The sequence below is a fragment of the Ursus americanus genome, chromosome 35 (genome assembly GCF_024610735.1).
Source record: "Ursus americanus isolate L20-20 chromosome 35, mUrsAme1.1.p, whole genome shotgun sequence".
Lineage (NCBI taxonomy): Eukaryota > Metazoa > Chordata > Mammalia > Carnivora > Ursidae > Ursus > Ursus americanus.
Genome location: NC_142161.1, coordinates 17,427,360 through 17,451,254, shown reverse-complemented (window position 1 = coordinate 17,451,254; position 23,895 = coordinate 17,427,360). Strand labels below are relative to the sequence as shown.

At 39.2% G+C, this 23,895-nt stretch overlaps 1 long non-coding RNA gene across 9 annotated transcripts in view; it reads left to right on the top strand.

Annotated features, from left to right (window-relative positions):
• LOC123793773 (uncharacterized) overlaps nt 1-23,895 on the top strand; it is a 601,572-nt gene that overhangs the window by 495,311 nt on the left and 82,366 nt on the right. For 6 of the 9 annotated variants that reach the window (XR_015723052.1, XR_015723055.1, XR_015723048.1 and 3 more), the window contains one exon: nt 6,832-13,644. This is a non-coding gene — a long non-coding RNA (uncharacterized LOC123793773). The remainder of the gene's footprint in view (nt 1-6,831; nt 13,645-23,895) is intronic. The other 3 variants (XR_015723053.1, XR_015723054.1, XR_015723051.1) reach the window with 2 other exon arrangements.

The following is a 23,895-nucleotide window of genomic DNA, read 5'->3' as shown; positions in this document are numbered from 1 at the left end:
CAAGAAGCATGTACATTTTCCATTAGCCCTACCAGGGCTAATGTATTCAGATATAAATACTTATCGGTAGTTGAGCATCTTAATATTTTTGTGATAAAATCTTGATTAGAAAGAGCAAGAGGCTTTAGAGCTGAATGTACCTGGGCTCAAACCCCAGCTCCACCAAGAAAAAAAAAAAAAAAGAATAATACACATGTCATCATGTAAGTATTAAAAGATGAAGTATAAAAAGCACCTAGAACAATGTCTGACCCTAAGTAGATGCTCAGTAAGTAGTGATTGTTGTTATTTTCACATTTGTAGAAAGAAGAAATAACTGTTTTTCTCTACTGACAATTTTTTTTTATCGTTTTCCATCACTAGTGGATAAGATATATCTCAAGACATTCATTAAATAAATTGAATTCTCAGTCTTCCTAGGTAAAATGACTATAGGAACTTTATTCCCTCAACTTAACATAATAATTAAGTCTTGTTTTTAAAGACTTTGACAGTTCCAACATGAGGATAGTGGAGCCATTCTTGCCATCAGTCACCATCAAAAAAATGAAAGATGATTAATTCATAGGTTCTGGTTTTATAAAAATAACTCCTAACAATGGAATTGAAATAATTTTCATCTAACACTATATCTGTCCTTCGACATTCATAACTGTGCCTTGAGGTAAGGGGAGTTCATGTGGTTATCTCCAGCATGGGTAAGGACACCAAGGCTCAGACATATGGGTAAAGGCCTGTGGGATCTGAATCCTGCACCTTTTTTCTACATTGTAAACATTTGATTAAATGAAACAATGAATGTGAAAAGCTTCTCAAGTTATGAAAGTATTGTGAAAATATAAGTAGTTACATCTTGGGGTAATCTAATAAATCCTAGAGCCTGAAACTAGTTCCAACCAAAGCATTTAATTCCACTGCCAGAAGCTTCAGAAGGTTGAGCTCTTCCCAAACTATGTTTATCTTGATAATTATTCTAAACTAAGGATCTCCCTTTCTTCTAGGGCTCTGTAATGAGGTGGGGGTTAGAAGAGCTCTGGCCTTCAAGACCTCTGAAGGCTTTGGGGAAGTGGGTTATCCAAGACCAGGTCCTCAACAGGAATCAGCTAAAAGCTTTGTAAAGGGAAAGCACATCTAGCCTAAACTTTTGGTGGGGAATACAGAATTGGGCACTGGGATCCTACGGATCACCAGGTCTTTTCTCCCTAATGCCTCCTGTCCAGAGTGGAATTTAAGAACCTTACAACTCATGTTGCCAGTGCCCTGCTGCGCTCCTTTCAAATATGTGATCCACACATCTCCCTGCATATTCATTATGCTTCCGATATTCAGGTAGACACAATAGCTCCATCTCCAGGGTTACAGTCACTAGCACCACTGAGTATTAAGGCATTTCTGAAAGTAACTTGCGAATTTATTTCACATCATTGTTTCAGTGAACTTTTATAAGTCTACTGTTTGTATAGAAGTCCTGGAAAATACATGATGCCTGTTTTCCCTTTAGCTAAAAGTGTACTCATTTCATTTGTGGAAAGAATCTAGATTATTTCTGGGTGGGTTTAATCAGCCTTGTATTTCAGAAGATAGAATACTTTATAATCTTGGGGGAATATATTGACATATAGATTTTTAATAAAAACCTCCAGTACCTTTCCATCAATAGACATTTTGAATAATTCTCAATATCTTTCCTATTGACAAAATTGAAGGATCCAATTCAACTTAAAAAGAAATCTTATGAAACCAACTTAAAGGTATAAAAGCTCAACATTGATATATGTCTGCCAACTTGAATTTAGTCTTAGCTTTAAAAATTCAAGAGTTTTTAAAGCCTTTTTTTTTTTTTCTTTTCTATCATGTAGTGGAAGGTGGTGAATGGTAAAAGTTTTCCTGAGCTACTGACAGGACTGACTGAATTTCCCTCACTACACACTATTGCAATCCCCAGCAGTGAACCAGGTGCTCTTGCTATCTGCTGTTTCTCTTCCCATGTCTGAGCACAAGAGTGGAAGAGAAAAGGTCATTAGAGTCAAAAAGAGAGCCAGGTGCCATCACACTGCTGCTTCTGTATATCCCTCATGCAGTTCACATAAGTTTAGACACTACCTTTAATGTTCAGGGGGAAAGAGATTTTCCAACTTCTGCTTTATAAGGGGATTATAAGTAATAATGCTTGGTAACACTTAGGAGCTGAATTGTGCCCCACCCCTGGCAAATTGATATGTTGAAGTCCTAACCCCCCATATCTCAGAATGTGACTGTATTTGAAGAGGGTATTTCAAGAGAAAATTAAGTCATTAGAGTGGGCCTTCAGCCAATATGACAGGTGTCCTTTTAAGAAGAGGAGATTAGGACACAGATCTACACAGATGGATGACCATATGAAGACATAGGGAGAAGGGGGCCATCTACAAGCCAGAGAGGCCTCAGAAGAAATCAACCCACTGATACTGATCTTGGACTTCTAGCCTCCCAACTGTGAGAAGACAAATTTCTGTTGTTTAGGCCACCCAGTCTGTGGTACTTTGTTATGGCGGCCCTAGTAAACTACCACAGTAAAACCAAACACATAGATGTACATACATAAACACACACACACACACACACACAGAGGTTACTGTAGAGTCCGTAAGCAGAGTTCCCAGAAATAGCAGACTGTTGATTCTGTTATTACTCCTGGTGTCTCTCCCACCAAAAGTTGAAAGGTGCTATTCCCTGTTATCCACTGGCCAAAGGCCTGCAGAAGAGACAAAGATTAAAATGCCAGCTCTTACCATGTGATCTCAAGGAGATGACAAGCCCTTTGATCTTTTATCTTCTCCCCTACATCCCTCCTGGGATGACAGTGCACAGACTTGGGAGCTGTCTATCCCTATGATTATTATGAGGATTATATGAGTGTGTGTGTGTGTGTGTGTGTGTGTGTGTGTGAGTGAGTGAGATATAGCAGCTCAGGATACATAGTAAGCCTTATGTAAATACTTGCCTTATTGTTATTTTCATCATCATAGGCTTCTTGAAAGAATTTAATAAGGCGAAAATTTGTAAACCATAGCCCTTGCAATATTACAGGTGTCCAATAAATGAAAGCTAATACACTGACATTGTAGCTAAGAATACAAGCTTTTGAATCAGCAAATTTAGATTAGAATTCTGGCTCTTTTCGTTTCTTCCCTCCCCTTCTCCTTCCCTCCCCTCAAAGATCGCTTCTCTCATAGTCTTTCCATCTCAGTTAATGGTGACTCCACTCTTCTCATTCCCCAGGTTAAATGTCTTGTTATCCTTTAAAAAAAAAAAAAAGATGTTATTTGTTTATTTGAGAGAGAGAGAGGGAGAGCACAGAGACAGAGAGAGGGAGAAGCAGACTCCCCGCTGAGCAGAGAGCCCAACAAGGGACTCCATCCCAGGACCCCGAACTCATGACCAGAGCAGAAGGCAGACACCCAATCGACTGAGCCACTCAGGCACCCACCTGTCTTGCGATCCTTGATCATTCTTTCTCTTCAAGCCTCACAAACAATCTGCCATCAAATCCTGTTGGTTCAACCTCCAAAATATATCTGGAAATGAAACGCTATGCACACCCCCTCCCGGGCTGCTAGCACCGTGGTCCAAAGCTTCCTAAATAGTTCTGTTTCTTCACTTTCTCCCCTTCAGTTTGTTCTGAACACAGCAGCAAGAATCCTTTAAAAATGTCATTCTTCTGCTCAAAACCCTTTAAAGGCTCCGTAAGGTAAGGACCAAACTTACTATGACCTACCTACTAGGCTTTATATAACTTGCATGCTCACCTACCCCCACATTACCTATCTGACCTCATTTCCTACTTCTTCCCCTTTCCTCACTCCGCTTGGGCAACACTGACCTCATTAGCTGCTTTTGAACAGCAGGAATGTTCTTCTCTCAGATAACTCCATACTCTCTTTTTCACCATCCTCAGTTGCAGATTCCCTGAGAACCCTATTTAAATTGGCAATCTTCACCCACGATCTTTATCCTCATCTTCCTCGATCATCTTTTCATAGATTTATCATCTAAAACGTTATTTTATTTTTAGCCTTGTTAATTACCTATTATCCCCCACTAGAACATAAGTTCTTTGAGAGAAGGGACTGTTACCTTTTGTGTTAACTGCTGTATTGTTAGTGTTTGGAGAATCCCCAGCTGGTATATAGTATGTGTTTAATAAACATGTTTAATGAATGCATAAAAAGATTATCTTAAGTAAGCTACCAATAGGGGCGCCTGGATGGCACAGCGGTTAAGCGTCTGCCTTCAGCTCAGGGCGTGATCCCGGCGTTATGGGATCGAGCCCCACATCAGGCTCTTCTGCTATGAGCCTGCTTCTTCCTCTCCCACTCCCCCTGCTTGTGTTCCCTCTCTTGCTGGCTGTCTCTATCTCTGTCGAATAAATAAATGAAATCTTTAAAAAAAAAAAAAGTAAGCTACCAATAAGATTCATAAACCAGTGTTTAGACATACCAGGAAAGGTTCAGAGGCACACAAGAGAAGAATTTTAGGAAATTAAGGATCTTAAGAAACTCAGCATTGGATTTTATCATTTTCATACATTCTGACACATCATTAGTTCAGAAAAGCCCATAAAAGCCAGTGGGCTTTTATGAATTATACAGGAATGTCAATATATAAAAGTTTTATGGGTCAACAAGATATTTAGTTATCTTTCTCTGAGGAACTTTCTTCTGTTTTTATCATTTATAGTATCATATAAATATAATATATCAGAAAATCTCCATATATTTCACCTCACATCTAGCAATAATAATGATAGAATCCCTTCATTGGACACAGTATATTCAAGAAATACATTATCTTATGGGATCATTTCAAAAATGTTTAATATATTTCCCATTTCAGAAATGAATGGAAAATCTGGGATCCATATATAGATTTAGAATCCATATTTAAGACTAACTCCAAATCTTGGTTTTATCATTACTCTGCTGTACCATCTAGTTAGTAGTAGTTATTCCCTTAGGAAATGTATAAAATGTTCATTGTTGTTTGACATAAAATTCCTAGGAAATAATTTTTATAGCAAGGGTATATTTAATAGAAAGCTTTGCATTCATTTTTGGAAACTGTTAATTCTTTCTTCCCTAATTTGGGTATAACTCAACAGATAAGGGCCAGTTGTGGGTCTGGTTTAAGACTGCTTCCCATAAATGTTTCCACTTCCCCCTAACTGTTCAAAATTGATTGTAAAATAATTTAATAAGACATAGGATTCCATAGGCTTTGGGTAATCAAGAATTCACCTGGCCTTTGTCCTTGGTTCCTGGGAGTTGACCTTTAAACTCTTAGAATTTCCGAAGTAATACGAGTTTCTTTGTTAATTATGGTGGGTCTACAGATAGTTTATGTCAACCAGATGACTCAGAATGGAGACTGACCCTGCCAGAAAGACTAATCATGAGACTGGAGGGTTAGAGCTTTAATCCACATGATACTAGGCCAGTCTCCAGGGAGGGCAGGAGGAGTGGATATTGAGTTCACCTTTGGAGCCAATGATTCAATCAATCATGACTATATAATGGAACCCAAATAAAAACTCTGGACACTGAAGCTTGGGTGAGCTTCTTTGGTTGGTAATACTCTGCACATTGTCACACATTCATGTGCCAGGAGGGTAATGTGTCCTGACTCCATGGGGAGATGACAGTGTAAGCTTCATGTTCAGGACTCTCTCATACCTCATGCTATGCAGTGCTCTCTTTGGCTGGTTCTGATTTATATCCTCTTTCTATAATAAAATTGTAGTAATAAGATAACACTTTCTTGAGTTCCATATTAGTGAATTATTGACCTGAAGGGGTAGTGGAAACTCCCAAATCTGTAGCCAGCTGGTCAGAAGTGAGTATAGGCTGGGGACCTCTGAACCTGTGGCTGATATCCGAAGTGAGAGCACTGTTGTGGGCTATGCCTTAGTCTGTGAAGTTTGGCCCTACTCTGGGGAGTTGGTGTTGGAAGTCATTGCAGCTTGCTTTCCCTACCTCTCTCCAAATAGTTAAATCGCTTTTAGTAGAAGTAACTCCTGGCTAAATATTGATGCTTTTTAATGCAAGAAGGCACTTCTCCTTTGTTAAGTGACAGGTTCATTCACGTGATTCCTTTTTGTGAGATAACTGGATTGTCATGGTCTCCTTGAGAAGATACAAAATGAGAGCGATCCAGTCATATCTCAAATATCTAAGGACTTTGCTTCAAATCTTCAAGTGAATATAAAATAAAAAGTCTGATAAGAGTAAATTGTAACTCATGATCATTTCCATAGGAGAGGGAAAAAATAGATTACTATGGATCCATTGAGAAAGTACAAAACTTATAAGATCTCTGTGTTTCTAAAATGTATTTGAATTTAGTTTCTAAATAAATTTAAAATTTAGACATTAACATGAAGAAACCACTCATGACCATTCCTAGACAATGGTAAAAATAAATCAGAACACACAACTCTCTTAATCTGCAAGATTCTTTTGCATATGTGTGATTAAATGTACTACATTTAATACATTTGACTAAATGTATCTTTGAGAGCCTTAAACCAAAGAATTGTATGCCTTCTTAATATTTTCTTTCATTACATGGGAATACAATGAGAACAATAATCTCATTATTCTTCATTCAATTATATCATTGCCTCATTACTTAAAAAGAAAGGGTAATATTTCATACTTCTTTCTTCCTGCTGTTTGTATGGCAATGTCAGTGATTCTTAAATGTGACTGTTTTATCTACATGACTTTATCAGACAAATCAAAGCATATACAGACTTTTTTATTTTTAGAAGTCATTTTGGATTATGGGTTCTAGGTGATGGAGCCATGACACAGATAACCCAGATGAATCCTTGAGGTGTCTTAGTTCCAGACGAAGTTATGTTGGAAGAGGCTCAGTTCAAAAACCAAAGGTAATTTTAAAAGCAGTTCATTTCTTACTGACAATTTTTAAAAGATGCCATTCAAAACCTAGACTAGCACTTATCACGCCCCCTTCCACCCATTCCGATGTTTTCTTGCACACAGAAGGAGCCTCAGAGATTTTTATACATGTAAACCCCAAAGGGTCTACACCACCTAGCCTCTTTTTCTCCTTCTCCTCCAGCCCCATAACCCTCTTCTGGATCTCTTAATAATGAAGATCTCCTACCTGTTAGTGAAAACACGTCCACTTTAACGACGGAGATGAAGAGAAGCGTTGAGGAATTAGATTCGAATTTGCAGGGTGCTTTTTCAGATTGTTGTAGCAGGAGTAAGCCCAAATCAACACACTGATGTTCTTCCCTTCACATCTCATCTTTGGTGGAGGACAGAGTAAGAGCATCCCGTCTGTTCTAACGTACCCATTTTTATTGCAAAGTCCATACGAAGATATCTAATATTCTAAATCACATTATGCATAACGAGAGCACTCAAGTGAGCCAACAGATTGCTGATTTAATGACAAATGCACTTTTAAAAAGAACTGTATATTTACGAAGGTTTTTATGACACACTCAACTGATACACTGTCCCCATCACTGACAGGGGCACAGCTCAAAAAAAAGCCACTTTACTAGGCATGCTAGTGACATTATTTCTGCATAAATGTTGAAATAAGCACTTAGATGGCCAGCTGACTAGCTTGCCTGCTGCTTGGTTTTGTTTAATTATTTTATGGTTGAAGCTATTAAATGAGAACATTTTGACAGGAGACTGTCCCTCAGTATGAAAGTAAATGCCTCAGATTTGCCTTCTTTTATAAATACCACGGCATTTTATTCCAGCAGGGGAGATGGATGGCCCATTTCAAAATAGTTTCCCATTGTCATTCCTCCTTTAATTAGACTAGATGGAACTGGTATTCGAGAATTGTAATGCTAGCCCCTTGACTTAATTATTATTGTTTGCTGCTTTTTTATCCCACCCAAGTAAACCACCTCCTCACCCACTGTCGGCACATTCTCTTTTCCTCCCAGGTGATATAAAATTTTCTTCTTTTGTATTTCTGCCTGTTGTCCAATGCATTATTGTTTTAATATAACTTAACTAGATCTCATCCCCCTGAAGTTTATAGTTAGAAGGTGTCTGTTTTATCTTCACTAACATTAACTTTTTTGTTAATTACTTGGTTCATTACAAAGAAGACAGGCTTTGTTTGATACGGGCACGCTTTTTGTTGTTTTTTGTTTATTTGTTTTTATATTCAGGGCACTTAAAGGGAACTTTACTATCCCGGTGTTCTCAGTTACCTGGTGAATTAGCATGCAGCTTGTTTAGTAAGGATTGCTGGTATCTTCTGTAAATGTAGTCATTAGAATGTATTCTCTGCTACCTAATTGAGTGGAAATTGTACTCCTGGTTATTTTACAGTCTAAAGATTACATTTTAATGTAACTCGTAACATTGTTATTCTGTCTTGTCCTTTTTTTAGGGGGTGAAATTACTAGATATAATCTGCTCTGCCATGAGGAAAAAGCTGTTCTAGAACTCTGAGACAGCTGGTAAATGAACTTGTGAAATTTCGGAGGAATCTAAAATATCATTGTCATACAGTAGGGCTGAGTAACACAAACATCCTCAAGGTCCAGGTTATGGGTCTGGGTGGCCCAGAATACAGAAAAGACCCATTTATCTGATAGTCACAAACCCAGTGCGGAACTTCTAATGTTGTGTTTACATAGATAATTGTGCTTGAAAGAATAACCTTGAAGCAATGTGAATATTTGGGGAAATAGCAAAGAAAGACTCAGTTATTTTTTTGTGAAATTGTTTAGGATTTTGTTTTATTATGTTCAAGTTATTCAACTCATATATTTACATATATACATACAATAGAACAAATTTTATATACTAATTCTTAAATAATGATATGACTGTATCTCTCAGTCACTTGGGACAAATTAGCTTACTATGATGAATATGTCTGTAATCTGAAGGAGTCTGAAATCAATCTGTGCTACTGAATTTTAGACTTTAGCAGATGGCATTTAGAGTTCCTGTTTATTATGTACTCCTGCTACGATAACTGTAACAATTAATCATTACTATTACTATGTATTTTAAGTTCTGATGAGTATGAACCAAACTCATTAAAATAGTAGAGGACTCATTAACCTTGCATTAATTGATTCTTAGACTAGAAATTCAGATAGCTACAATATATGTCCACATACATTGTTTTCTCTACTCTTATCCACATGTGATCAAATCTCTGGCCCTTTTTGATGGCTAAGTAATATTGTAAACATTGATTTAATTAGCTCATACTATGCAATCACAAGCTGCTAAAATAAGCTAGCTGTATGGAAGAGACCAGCATCTTCAGATTTCTCGGCTGTGTTTGGCATGTTTACATGTTTCTTCTTTTGACTCGCTACCATCCTGGAGTGACAGGATGGAATTCCAAGTTTATGTATATTTATGTGTGTGCATGTGTCTGTGTGTGTGCCTTTGTGTGTCTTGGGGGGAGGGTCTCAATATGATAAGTAGCTATTTTAAAAATATTTTTTCTGTTTAATCTTAAAACACAAGCACATTTTCAGAAATCTAATGAATAAATGATTCCTGCCACTGCAGGAAAAAGTGGTTTCCTTATGAGGAACTGACATGTTAACCAGACGCAGGCAGCAAAATGTTAATTATTCATTTAACAGCTTTATCCTGAGTGGCAAAGAAGCAGTTTGTGCTGAGTGATTAGATGAGTACAAAAAAGAGAGATTACCTATTCTGTTACACTTTTCTCGAAATTTTAGCGATTAGCTGTATTTGATGAAACTGAACTTGATTAATTAAAAAAAATACCCATCTTTACCAGAAAAGAGTAATATCGTCCACTTGCCCTTAAAAATGAAAATGACGAAGACTCAAAGTAGTAGGATTACTATGTGATGGGCCTCATGAGCGGGCACGAAGTAAATGCTTACTGAATGACTGAGCTTGCCTGCAGGCACCAGCTTCGTTCAGCTGTTGTTAATAGCGTTGTCTGACAGGTGCCAAAGTCACAGGCCCTAGACTTCATTGTGTTTTTCTCCAAGGGAGGTAGTCTTCACTGTGGCTAATTTAATTGGTATATCATATTACTCCTTATAATTTTAGGATCTGTACTAACTTGGTCAGGGAGTAAAATAAGTCCATTTTAGCTTAAGCCATGAGAAAAAGAATTTTCTAATTCAAAGTGTACCTTTTGTCCTCTGAGGGCAGCTCCAGAACTCGGCCTTCCTGCATCACCTCACTCCAGCCCTTTGCCAGCCCTAAGAAGAGTCCACGATCGTGACCGTGCTTCATTCCAGTGGGTGGAGTATTCCAAGAGGTTGAGGTGGCCCCTGTTCACACGACCCAAGCTCAGATGCAAACTCCACTTGAGGAGGAGCTGTCAGACACAAGCCTGCTTTGGTTAGAAGCTGGTGCAGGCTTATTCGATGTAGTAAAAGGACTGTTCATGGTCCAGTCTGAATTATATTGGGTTTGGGGTCCAAATTCTAAATATAAACTACATGTCATTTTAATTTGGAGACTTCACGGGAAGACAGGATTATTGGACCACATCAGGATTTCAGTGTTCTTGAGCCTGTTGGTCAAATAACATTCTAGTCCCACCTTAAACTCACCATCATTTCCTATAAAAACAAATCCAGGGAGATATTGAACTACTTGAAAAATACCTTTTTTTTTTTTTTTAGATTTTATTTATTTATTTGACAGAGACAGCCAGTGAGAGAGGGGACACAAGCAGGGGGAGTGGGAGAGGAAGAAGCAGGCTCCCAGCGGAAGAGCCCGATGTGGGGCTCGATCCCAGAACGCCGGGATCACGCCCTGAGCCGAAGGCAGAAGCTTAACGACTGAGCCACCCAGGTGCACCTAAAAAAAAATACCATTTTAAATACAAAATAGTACCTGTTTCTAAACCATATCTAATAATAATAGCTAATTCTTGTAGTACTTACTGTTTCAAGCACCGTCAGTATCTTACATGGAATACCTTTTTTCATCTTCAGAACAGTCCTGTAAAAGAAACATTAGTATTCCTATTTTATCATTAAACGAGAAATCTAGGGCTATTTTTAAATACTCACTTTTCCTCACCCTGCATTCAATTCATCACCACCTCCTGGTGATTTCATCTCCAGTAGATGTCTTGGCTTTGGTCTCCTTCCTCTGCCTCTGCTAGACCATCATGATCTCATCCATTATCGGACCAGACTTTTCACTGGGTCTCCCCGTTTCAGTGCTTGCTCCTCTCCAGTCCATTCTCTACCAGCTGCAAAGTGGTCTTAAAACACAAACGGAATCATGTGAACACATTGCTTAAAATCCTCCTGTGGGTTCCCATCACACTGAAATAAAATCCATCCTCTGTCCCATAGCCACAGTTCCTGCGTCCTTGTCCCCTGTTTACATCTCCACCTCCACTTTGTTCCCATCTCCCCATCTTCTAATCACACAGGTCATCTTCCAGGCCTTTGAATGTGCCAAGTACATTCCCACCTCACGGTGTCGGCATACAATCTCCCCTCTGAATTGGAATGTTCTTCTCCCCTCTTCTCATGTGGCTAAGTCCCTCTATCCCTGCAGGTCTCAGTCTCAAACATTACCTCCCATGGAGACCTGCTCCGACCAAACTACCTAGAGTACATTTCTCCATTCTCATTTTCAACCGTAGCCCCTTCTTTGTTCCTTTCATAAGTTACCACATCTAGTCACTTTATTCATATACTTACTTGTCTTTTTTGAGGAGTGGACTGTGTCTTCCTCCAAGAGACATACTCTTGAAAGAGCAGGTCCTATCACTGTCTCCTTCACTGTTGTTCCCCCAGGAAAACCTAGTAGAAATGAAGGGTATTCAATAAATAATGTTTGAATGAATGTAGGTGAGATTTTCCTAGACTTCAAAGTTTTTGTGAATGCGAATATTTAGAGCAAGAATATGTGAAGGTGAATATTGTATTATTGAATTTACTTTTCACCAAATAGTAACATAACGCTAATAACTACGTATATATAATATATGTATGAAACTATATTGTTGTTATTCACAATAGTTATGTTCTGTAACATTGTCGGGAACACTGAATTAGTGGATAATGAACCACTGCACCTAAGGGAATTGCAGGTTAGGTCCTGAGAACCCTTGGGTCACAACGTTTTCATCAATCATACCTAACCGGGTTTTATGTGTGTTTCTGTTTAAGGACACCTTACTTAATATATATTGTTGATTTATTACCATTGAACTCAGGGCCAACAGCACTGTACTCATGCCTGCACAAAGCTTAGCTAACACACATATTTTCTTCATAAGGCTCATCACAGTCTTCGGCGCTGACGAACACTGCACAGCACTTCAACACCATGCTGGGGGGCAATTTTAAACAGCAAAATCAGTCACAGAAAAATGCAGAACTACAAAGAATGTGGCACTGAGTGAACTGCAGAGATGACCCTTGTTTGCGGAATGAGGGCTGAAACAAGAAGGCAGGGAGTTGTGCTGTTCACCCCGGTGAGAATGTGCCCATCGGGAGATTCAAATTTTTCTTTGTTCTGTGCACTCTATGCATTTTAGCATATGGCACAGGCACATTCGTAAATACGGAATCCACACATAATGAGGATCGATGGTCTGTTTGGGGGAGCTACTAACATCACCATTCTTAAAAACAAAGTTTGAAAAGTTAAATGAATTTATGTTCATGTAAAGCTCATCACATTTTAAAAATTATCTTGTTCGACCATGAACCCTTAAGAACGTCATCCTGTAAGAATGAGGGAAGCATTGCTCTGGGTGAGGCTAACTAGCAACTCATTCTCCCACCGGATTTATTCAAATGTAACAAAAACTGATTTTGGTAATGCTTATGGTAAACATGGATAAACATATAGTGATTTTAAGAGATTATCATATTCTGAAAGGGTAAAACAATACCGACCCGGAGTCCTAAAATCCAGCATCTTTCTCCATCATGTCTGGTCCTTGCCCTTGGCACAAAAAATGACTGCATCACTCGATTAAGTGAAAAAACCAGGGACCTTTTTTGCCATGTCATCACTGTAGTGTAGGCTTTTTTCTAAGCCACTCTCTTTTTTCTTAATACAAAAGTAACACACATTCATCATAGAGAATTTTCAACTTATAGGTAAGCAAAAATATATATATATATAAATAAATAGCCCTTTTCTGGTGGTATTTATAACATCTGCAACATGTCCCTATTGTATTGCCTTCTCTTTCCCATGTGTGGTCAGGAGCAGGGACACCTCCTTTTCTTCAGCTCCCCACTGTAGAACTCACTGTTGTTTTCTCGTCTCATGCGACTGCTTTCTTGTTGGGGTGTGGTTTCAGGGTACTGACAAAAAAGAATCAGTCTGGACCACCATTCTCAGGGGCACTCCTGAAAAAATCAGAGTGTCATGTTCAAGAGAAAACTGGTATAGAGTTTTCCCTTAGAGCTAGAGCTCCGACAGTTTATTTCTTCAACTTGTATCTGTTTTCAGTTGACTTCTTCATGATGATGGGTCTGGAGACACAGCGTACGTACACACGTCTGAACAGCTGGAACAAAGATTAGCGCTAGACAGTTGAGACAAGTACTCTGTTCTTAGAAGTGAAGGCCAAACACCAACAAGCTACCAAGAGGAGAGTTAAAGAAAAGTGAGTCAAATATTGATGCAATTCCTGATCTAGATGATTGAACACTTTCCGTTCTCAGAATATGAAATTCATTTAGAGAATGCGTGTCATACTCCTACGAGGTAAGGTATTTTTCATTTGTCTAACTAGATCTGCTCTAATACATTTTGTGAAAGTCTGAGAGAGACAAGGCTGCAATTTTATATTCTATTAGGCAGCCCCTTCAGACTCTCCAGTGACAATTTTATAGAAGTCGATTACTGAGCTAGAATTAAGCTCTTGAGTGATTTGCTGATATTAGCTTCAGGTAAGTCTCATTTTGCTCTGTCTAATAAGGACGTACACACTGAAATGCATTCTTGAAGCCTGCTGGAGATATTGATTACACATCAGGCATGCATTTAAACTAATTCATGAGATTCTTGTCAAATCTATGGTCTGACAATTTACATGATAAAAAAAATAAATGATGATTGATTAGCAAGCATCACATTTAAATATAGAAAGTCTCCCCTAAAAGCCTTTCTGTTATATTGTATGGACATGCTGCCTGGGTGAAATAATACATCAATTTGCCCCTAATCATTGTGTTTCACTCATACTTAACATAGAGAGGTCTGTTTTCTCGTGTGCTATTCACTGATTTGAGCCTAGGTGCCCTGATTTATTTAGGCTTCATCTACTTTTATTTCTGGCAATGGCTCTTCATCATCTTGCAAAATATGGGAGGGTGGGTAAACTCCCTGTTGATACAATAGGATGATACTGCATGTATTTGTGTTTTATAAATTACTTTCATCATCATTATTTAATTTGATAAATTTAATAGTCACATGAAGTAGTAGATTCAGATACCGTTTTGGTCACTTTACATAATTAAAATCAAAGTTCAAAAGGATTCGGTGACCTGTCCAAGCTGTTATAACTAGGAAGTTTCAAATCCAGATCATATTAAGTCCATATTACTGTATTCTGTCTATATTATTTTTCACCTTTTTGTGCTTAAGGACTAAAGCAGAAAAAGTTAAGTTTTGAAAAGCCAGAAAATTTTGCCAAGTGGTCAAATCTCTTATGTTCTCAAGGGTAAAATAATTATTAATGTGAAATTTGAAAGATGTCCTTGAAATTATTATTTTGAGCCAAATCCTAAAACAAAAACATTGTAGGTTTACCTGTATTATTATAATTTTTAAAAAGGCAAGAATAGCCATTACTGAGATGGCTTTCACACAAAAATAATTGAAACATGCTATAAAATGATGAATTCTATCCAATTAAAATATAGAAACATTCAGTTAATTATCAAGGTGATCCACAAATACTCGAGTTTAGAACTGGTTAAGACTGTAATTAAGGTCTAAATAACACAGACAAGGGCTGCACGAAGTAGAAAAGGCTGTGTAACAGGAGCTAGAGAAATAGATAAAAGAGAAGTTAAATTAGCAGTTTTCAATCCTGCCTCTGACACTTTAATTATCTGAAGGGACTCTGCTAGATTCTCAACAGAAATTATCACAATGAATTTTACTTCAATTTACTGTAATCATTCCAAGTATACCCATATACACATGTTACCTGTACTAAACGTCACAGACTCAAAGCAGTGACATAGCTATTCTTAACACCCTAGGCAGGTTAGGAAGCGTAACTGACTGGCTTGATACGGTACGTGCACACTAGCCCTGTTCCACGTCAGCGGAGTCCCGTGGACAGAGCTCTTGGGTAGTAAAGAAACATGTACCCTCCTAAGGAGAAATGCTGGAAGTCCTCCTTGTTATTTTTCTGAAGATGCGAGTTGTCCCTGCCCAGTCATAGTCCTTCTTAGAGAATCATCCCCTCAGCCCTGCCTGCTCTGTCTGTATTCTGTGACCTGATGCCCACCAAGGGCCATTACTAATTAAATGTGAGCCAATCAGATTCAATTAAGAATTTGAATGACATGGAGTCTAAATCACTGGGGTAATGCTAGCTTGAAAAGGAGATAATGTAGAGCTGGAAAGCCATGTTCGTTTTTCTACCATGCAAGCACTGCTGCAGAGAAAGCTGGACAGCAGTGAGAAGCAGGAGACGAAAGCAAAGATTACATATCACTTTGATCAAACACACGAAGGGAGGGAGTTTTGGATTTTTCAAGTTCCCAGTTTCCTGCTGGGACTTCTTGCCCCAGTGTTCTCTTTGATTCAGTAAGTTATCTTTGTATTACTTGGATAAAGAATGCTTAATCTTATTTATTTACTTTTTAATTTTTTAATTTAAATTCAGTTTAGTTAACGTGTAGTGTATTATTAGTTGCAGGGGTAGAATGTAGTGATTCATCAGTTGCATATGACACCCAGGGCTCATTACATCAAGTGCCCTCCTTAATGCCCTACCCTACAACCCAGCAATTTCTCCAAAGGATACAAAAAATGGCGATTTGAAGGGGCATATGCACCCTGATGTTTATAGCAGCAATGTCCACAACAGCCAAACTATGGAAAGAACTCAGATGTCTATCGACGGATGAATGGATAAAGAAGATGTGGGGTGTGTGTGTGTGTGTGTGTGACGCATACACATATATAAAATGGACTATTACTCAGCCATCAAAAAGAATAAATCTTGCCCTTTTCAATGACATGGATGAAACTAGAGGGTATTATGCTAAGCAAAATAAGTCAGCCAGAGAAAGACAAATACCATATGTTTCATTCATATGTGGAGTTTAAGAAATAAAACATGAACGTAGGGGAAGGAAAAGAAAAATAAGATAAAAACAGAGAAGGAGGCAAACCATAAGAGACTCTTAACTACAGGAAACAAACAGAGTTGCTGGAGGGGAGGTTGGTGAGGGGATGGGGTAATTGGGTGATGAGCATTTTTCACAGAGTTGGTACAAACAATTCTAAAATTTGCAGGGAACCAGAAAAGACCCTGAACAGCCAAAGTAATGTTGAAAAAGAAAAGCAAAGCTGGAGGCATCACAATTCGGGACTTCAAGCTCTATTACAAATCTGTAATCATCACAGTATGGTACTGGCACAAACACAGACACATAGACCGATGGAACAGAATAGAGAACCCAGAAATGGACCCTCAACTCTATGGTCAACTAATCTTTGACAAAGCAGGAAAGAACATCCAATGGAAAAAAGACAGTCTCTTCAACAAATGGTGCTGAGAAAATTGGACAGCAACATGCAGAAGATTGAAACTGGACTGGTTTCTAACATTATACACGAAAATAAATTCAAAATGGATGAAAGGCCTAAATGTGAGACAGGAATCCATCAAAATCCTTGAGGAGAACACAGGCAGCAACCTCTGTGACCTCGGCCACAGCAACTTCTTGCTAGACATGTCTCGGAAGCAGCAGAAACAAAGGCAAATATGAACCACTGGGACTTCATCAGGATAAAAAGCTTTTGCACAGCAAAGGAAACAGTCAACAAAATAAAAGACAACCTACAGAATGGGAGAAGGTATTTGCAAATGTCTCATCAGATAAAGGGCTAGTATCCAAAATCTATAAAGAACTTATCAAACCCGACCCCCAAGAATGCTCAAGCTTATTTAACCGAGACTCTATTTGTTCCAGTCAGATGGTCCCTGATTATAGTAACCACGACCTGATGCGAAAGTAGAGGCAGCTCTGTGCCGAGGGAAATAGCTGAACGGCAGTGCTGTGTCAGACAGGGTTTCCGCTGAATTTGATTCAGAGCCACCCTGCCCTGCAGGAGAAAACCATACAGTGCGCTAAGCCTGACACCCTCTCAGCAGGGCTGGACAGCAATGCTGGGATGTGTCTTATTCTCTCTTACTTGTAAAATTGCAGAATTTTCAACCCGCAAGGAAGCCTTAATGATCAAATCCAGCAACCTCATTTGGTAAATGAGAAAAAGCGAGAAGCAGGTAGGTTAATTCCCTTATTCAAGGCTTGGGAAATTCCTGGTCTAGATTTTTTCACTTGGCCTCTCTACACAGGGCCAGTCTATTGATAGAGCGGTCTTTTAAGTTTTCTTCCTGTTGTAAAAAATTGAAAGGTTCTGCTGCTCATAAAACCTCCACCTAAGTTTATGTATCCGGTTAGAATCGTATTCAATTGCATATAACAAAAAGCCAGAGGTAATAATGGCTTAAACATATGAAGATGTATTATATTTCATCCCACGTAAGATCGGTTTGGAGGTGTGCAGTTCAGGACGAGTGTGGGGGCTCCATGGTTTCAGGGACCCACCTTTCAGCTCTATTTCTGCTCTTGCATTCTTAGTATCTGGCTCCATCCTCAAGGTGACCTCCGTGGTCCAATATGGTGTTTAGAGTTCCACCTATGAAATCATCTGTGTTCCAGGAAGGGTGTAGGGAAGGAGAAGGGGCAAAGTGGCACAGCCTGTCTGTCTTCCCCACCTAATAGCTTTTGCTTATCGCCTACAGGTCATAGCTCAGTTAAATGACCACTTTAGGGAAGCTGAGAGATACATTATTTTAGCCGGGCACGTTGCCGCTCTGAATAAAATCAGAGCTGTATTATAAAGAACGAGAGTAAATGGATGTTGGGGCAGCAACTAGGAATCTATGCCATACATTCCTAGAATTTTTGTCACCAGTTCTTCCTCAAAGGATATCTTTCTGTGGATGGCTCAGGATATTTCCATAGTTAGATGACATCCTAAAACTGCAAGGGTCAAAGAAATCCTTCCTGCATCCTCTCCTGTGGCAGTGAGAGCCCCCAGTGTTGTCTGAACCTCTGCCTGGGTCTGGTCTCCACCTACGGACTCCTTCTGTCTTAGCCTGTGAGGGATTTTGCTGCGGTGCACGGTGATACCAGCGATAGTAAAATGTATCCCCTACGTATGTTCTACCTACTGCTACAGAGATTTTGCATGTCATTACAGAACCCTAAGTGGGAGAAAGAGACTCCTAAGTCTGTGGCAAAGCACTCTCTACACCCCATCCAAAGGTCATCTGTAAAATAGCAGATAATAGTGGTTTCAACCTCCTAGGATTTTAAAGATGATTAAATGAGTTAATACATGTGCAGAGCACTTAGGACACTTTCTGGAACAGAATAAGTGCCCTGTGAATAATTGTTATTATTTATCATCATAATTATCGTTGTTGTTGTTTTTACCACATGGCTTTTGTTTTATACTGAGAAATATTTAATGAGAAACTGGGAAGATGTATATGTCCCCAGAACCGAAGTTCCTCCCAGGAGAATCACTAATGGGACTCGATGACAAGGGAGGCATTATGTTCAGGAAGCCACTGCTCAAATGGCTACTGTAATGCGTAGTTTATCAAGTTGTTTAGTTGGTAAAGTGGTCCCTTTTAGCATGAGTGTTGGTGTTGCGAGATAGGCTTCCTGCAAAGGAAGTTTCACATCCCTGAGTGTGGGAGTCCTCTGAGCCACAGATAGCGATGAGGTGGCTGAGAAGTTGTTTTTTGGCTTGTTGTTTTTTTTTTTAAGATTGTATTTATTTGAGAGAGAGTGAGAGCCAGAGAGATCATAGAGGGAGAGGAAGAGGAAGAAGCAGACTCACGGGACTCACAGCTGAGCAGAGAGCCCGATGTGGGGCTCGATCCCAGGACCCTGAGATCATAACCTGAGCCAAAGGCAGACGCTTAACTGACTGAGCCACCCAGTCGTCCCCACTGGAAGGTGTTTTGAGGAGAACCAATTAACCAAACCAAGAGGGAGACGTGCTAAACTTGCCTTCCTCACAAGTTTGCAAAAATCCATTCCCGGTAAATTGGGTTCCAAATGTCTCTGGATGAAGCTTTTGCCAACTGACAACTGGGTTTCTTAGCTGCATTCCAATAATCCACATATACTTCTGTGGGCTGGATGGAAATTTAATGTTGTTCTAAATTAAGTAGAGAACAAGAATGTGTTAATTATATGCAACGATAAACCAAGTGTAAAAACTGAAGTCTTTAAGTTTATTCTTTGAAGCATATTTCTAGTTTATTTAAAAGAAACGAAAGCAGGGAATTGATGAAACCACTCAGTGCCGGAAGAACCTGGATCACTGATAGAACTGTATCGTGAACACTGTTAACTTACTCGTTATTGAGAGGCCAATCTGCCCTCAATAGTAGTTTGTCATTAAAGCCTCTGATTTGGAAGTCTTTTTATCCCTGACACGGCTCTCAGAATGGGTGAGAAAATTCTGAGGACTGACATTTGGAAAGAAACAGAGTGACTGTCTGTACCCCGAGTAAATCATTTCCAGTGAACAGTGAGAATTGGTGACACGGGCAGGAAGAAAAGGTCTAAGGAAAGAGGATCCTAGGTAAAACAGAAACGCATAATTCTATCAAAATGGGTTATACTGACTTACTACAAAGGCCTGTTCACCTGGCAATCACTTTTTGCTACAGGTTAGGAGAGAAAAATTGCCAAGCTTCCATGGGCTGAAATTCCCTTCAGATACCTCTCTGGGTCTCCTTTTTCCGTAGTTCACGTGGAAACGTGCAAAAATAAACCCTTGAGTGTAGTTTTCCAGTCCTCATTGTTGGTCAAGTCACAAAACATCTCACGTGAGGAAAACTAGCGCTAAGCACTTTTTAGTTGAGCAGAAAGGAGGCAACGATGATCCAGGAAGATTTCCCAAGAACATGGAGTTCGAATTTAGGAAATTAGCTTGCCTTCTCCATAACTAACTGCCTTCCCTCTCACTCTGTGGCCAAGTCTCTCTCCTGCTTTCTTGAAGACAATTCCGGTTCCCTAATGAAAAATGGGAATCATTCTTACCACCTGTCTCAACTGTTCGACTCAAATAAAGGTTTAATACCTGTAGATTTGTTCTGTATGTCAAACTGATGAGAGAATTGGCTGAATTTGCAAATTTGCTGCCCCCGTCTGGAAGATAGGATATGGATCTCAACAGAGATAATATACATATAGATAGAGTAGGCTTTAGCAGCTGTTGAATATCAAAGTCTGGTATTAACTGGTGATCATTTCCGAGTTAGTAACTGAGCTTTTACCTAATCAGTAAAGATAGTTTAGGGAGTGGCCACATAGTTAAATAGCCGCGCTCTACTTTGACAGCGGGGAGAGAAAGACTGGAGAGACGCAGATGGTATCAGCAAACTGCATTTGGATTCCAAAACACAGTTGAAGATACTGAAATGAAGATTCTTTCCGAAGGGAAGGGAGCATTCCATGAAGGAGAAACATGGAGGCTTGTTGGCCTGCAATCTGACTGGGCAGGAGTAAGGCAAACAACAGCCAGATGAATCCTTGAAACCTAACTTTTATAGAAGGAGCATGTATCACAAGAGGAACAAGGAAGTTGTGGCAGGTCCCTGGTGATTCACCAGGTTAAGAACTGGAAAACTGTCCCGAAATAGCACCTCACATAGCCACCGCTGAATACTAACCACAGAACCTGGGCGATAAAAATACAAAGCATATTTAAGATCAAAAAGCAGGACAATGTGATTTTGTGACCCTGGCTGGGACTTGGTAGGATACTTTCTGTCTGACATTGGTTATCAACTGAGACCCTCTGTCTGGAGGCTTAAGTCTCCCTGGGTCTTGGTTTTGCAAGGTGCCTTTTCTTAGAAGCTGGATCCTGCCCAGGTTCCCCCCCCCCAGCACAGAGTAGGGGCCCATTTAAATTCTTTTATTTATTTATTTATTTATTTATTTATTTATTTATTTATTTATTTATTTAAATGTTTTTTTATTATATTACGTTAGTCACCATACAGTACATCCCTGGTTTTTGATGTAAAGTTCGATGATTCATTAGTTGCGTATAAATTCTTTTTTTTTAATTGGTTTTAAAAACCGCTTTATTATTTTTATGTGCTATTACAAATGCCTATTGTAGGGAGTCCAATGGATCTGGAGGCTCATGGCTCATCAAGATAAAATATATGACCATGGGAGGCAGCAACACACAACATGACAAGCTTTGTTGGGCAACCCTTGGACAGGGTAGTGAGGGGGGAGTCCTTCACTGCATGAGACACAGGCAAGAGGGCCCGCATCCAGAATGGGAGGAGCACAAAAGGACTCTCGGGGCAGAGGGGTGTCAGGGAACTTAAGACACACCTAGATGACGTTTTTCAGCAGCACTGCAAGGAGTCTCTGGGCCAGAGAGCTCCAGAGGGCCATAGCAGCTCGGGGTCTTACAACCACACTGCCCTACCTTACCCTTACTCTTACTTGCACACGCACACGCACACGCACGCGCACAGATACTACATTATAAACAATTTTGCCACTTATGTATCACTTTATGGTAGCAAACTACACTAGTCTCTAGCTTTTCTTCATTTGATAACACTGTTGTAGACATAGGGATAGATCTATATTATAATTTTTATTTGTGCATAGAATTTTACTGTATGTTAAACTACAGTTTACTTTTATAAATCCTTATTGGCATATGTTTAGGTTTTATCCATTTTTTTTTCACTAATATAAGCAATTTTTCAAGGACCAATTTTGTGCATCATTTTCTAATTTTCAGAAATTCCTAGAAATGGGATTACTAAATCAAAGTGTATGAACATTTAACTATTTTTATACCCATTACCATATTGCTTCCCACATTTTTATCAATTTACACTGCCATGTATATTCATGAACTTTAAATTAGGAGGGACTGTCAGGAAGTTTAAAATAAAAAAGAAATGAAGACATGTAAAAGTTGCTATGGGTAAAACTATGTTCTTAAAATGGTGTTTGGAACAAGAAGGTAATCACAGAAGGGATATATCCTCTGTCCCTTCACTCTTGGCAGATAGTCCACCTTTAATTTCCATAGAAAGCAGAAGTCAAGGGATTGAAGTTTTCCAGCCCCTCAGTGGAATGGAAGTTTGTACCCCTCAACCTCATTTGCGTGCAGTGTCACCTGCTGTATTAGAGGAAGAGGTATCTCTATTTCCTTATGAAGCCCTTGATCTCTCTCTGTTTCATAGATTTGTCACTCTCTCACTCTCTCCCCTTTAATACTTTAAACCTAGAAACCTGTTCAAAACATCTTCAGAACATTCTAAAAGCAGTACCTTTGTGCCTTCTCTTCAAGTCTTCACCTAGGGTGAAAGAAAAATGTGTCAAGTCCCAAGGATATGGAAGTACATATAAAAAGACCTAACACGCAGTCCTAAACCCGGCAGAACATTTTTGGGACTCTTAAAAACTTTGTCATACTTCTGTGACATAAAGAAGACTAATGATCAATTCCAGGAGATAATTTATAATCCTCTCCTTAACAAATTAGAATTTAATGCATAGAATCCTTTCTCATGTGGAATAAATTCCCTCTTTAGCCTCGTATCTTGTCCTTCCTCTTTCAGCTTCAAGAGACCCGCTGAACTCTTCCTGAATGACTTGGCTCCACTCTGCTTGGCAAGGAAACAACTTCATCTCTGATTTTGCTCTGGTCGTCTTTGTATATTCTTTGACTCTGCTTTCCTCCGTGTCCTTGCGGTACTCAAGAGAGGTACACATGTCCTGCCTCTACTTTCTCCATTTCCACTAATTTTTAATCCACTGAAATATGATTTCTGTCTCTACCAAACTGAAAAATTCAACCTGAAAAATCCAACCAAAAATGGACTTTGAACTGACAAATTCAGTGGTTTATTTTTACTTTGCATTCTGGGTGATCTCCCTATAGAGTCTGACCACTTCTGCCTTGAAATTTTTCTCAGTCTTGGTTTCCTCAACACTTGTTTTCGCATTGTTTCCTTTCTACCACTCTGATTTATTCTTCTTAGTCTTTTTCCCCTTCTGGTTCCTTTTCCTTAACTGACCCCTTAAGCATTACCTTTCTTTAAGGCATCTGTACTTGCTATGTAACGAACCTCTCCGAAGCTGAGTGGCATAGAACGATTTGTTCTACTATCGTGGCTGCAGGTTGGCTAATGGTCAGATTATTAGACAGAGTTCAACTGGCCTTACCTCCAAAGGCAGATAGGCTCCATAAGCCTCTCACTCTCCTTTGACTGATAGCCTGGCTGGGGCATATATTTTTCATGGTAGTGGCAGAAGTACAAGAGAGCAAGCCCATCCATACATGCATATTTCAAACTTTTACTTACATTAAATCTGCTGACATCTCGCCTCCCAAAGCAAGTCATATCGCCCAACCCAAAATGAAAGTCTAAAGGCGTATCCTGTGCTTATCATGAAGCCATGCACAAGAGGGGGCTTCATCATTACTAATGTAAGTGAGTGAAGAATTTTTAATAATGTAACCTATTAAACCTTCTTATTGCCTAGAAGGCCCTACATGATCAGACTTTAGCTTCTTCCATAGTCTGGTTTCT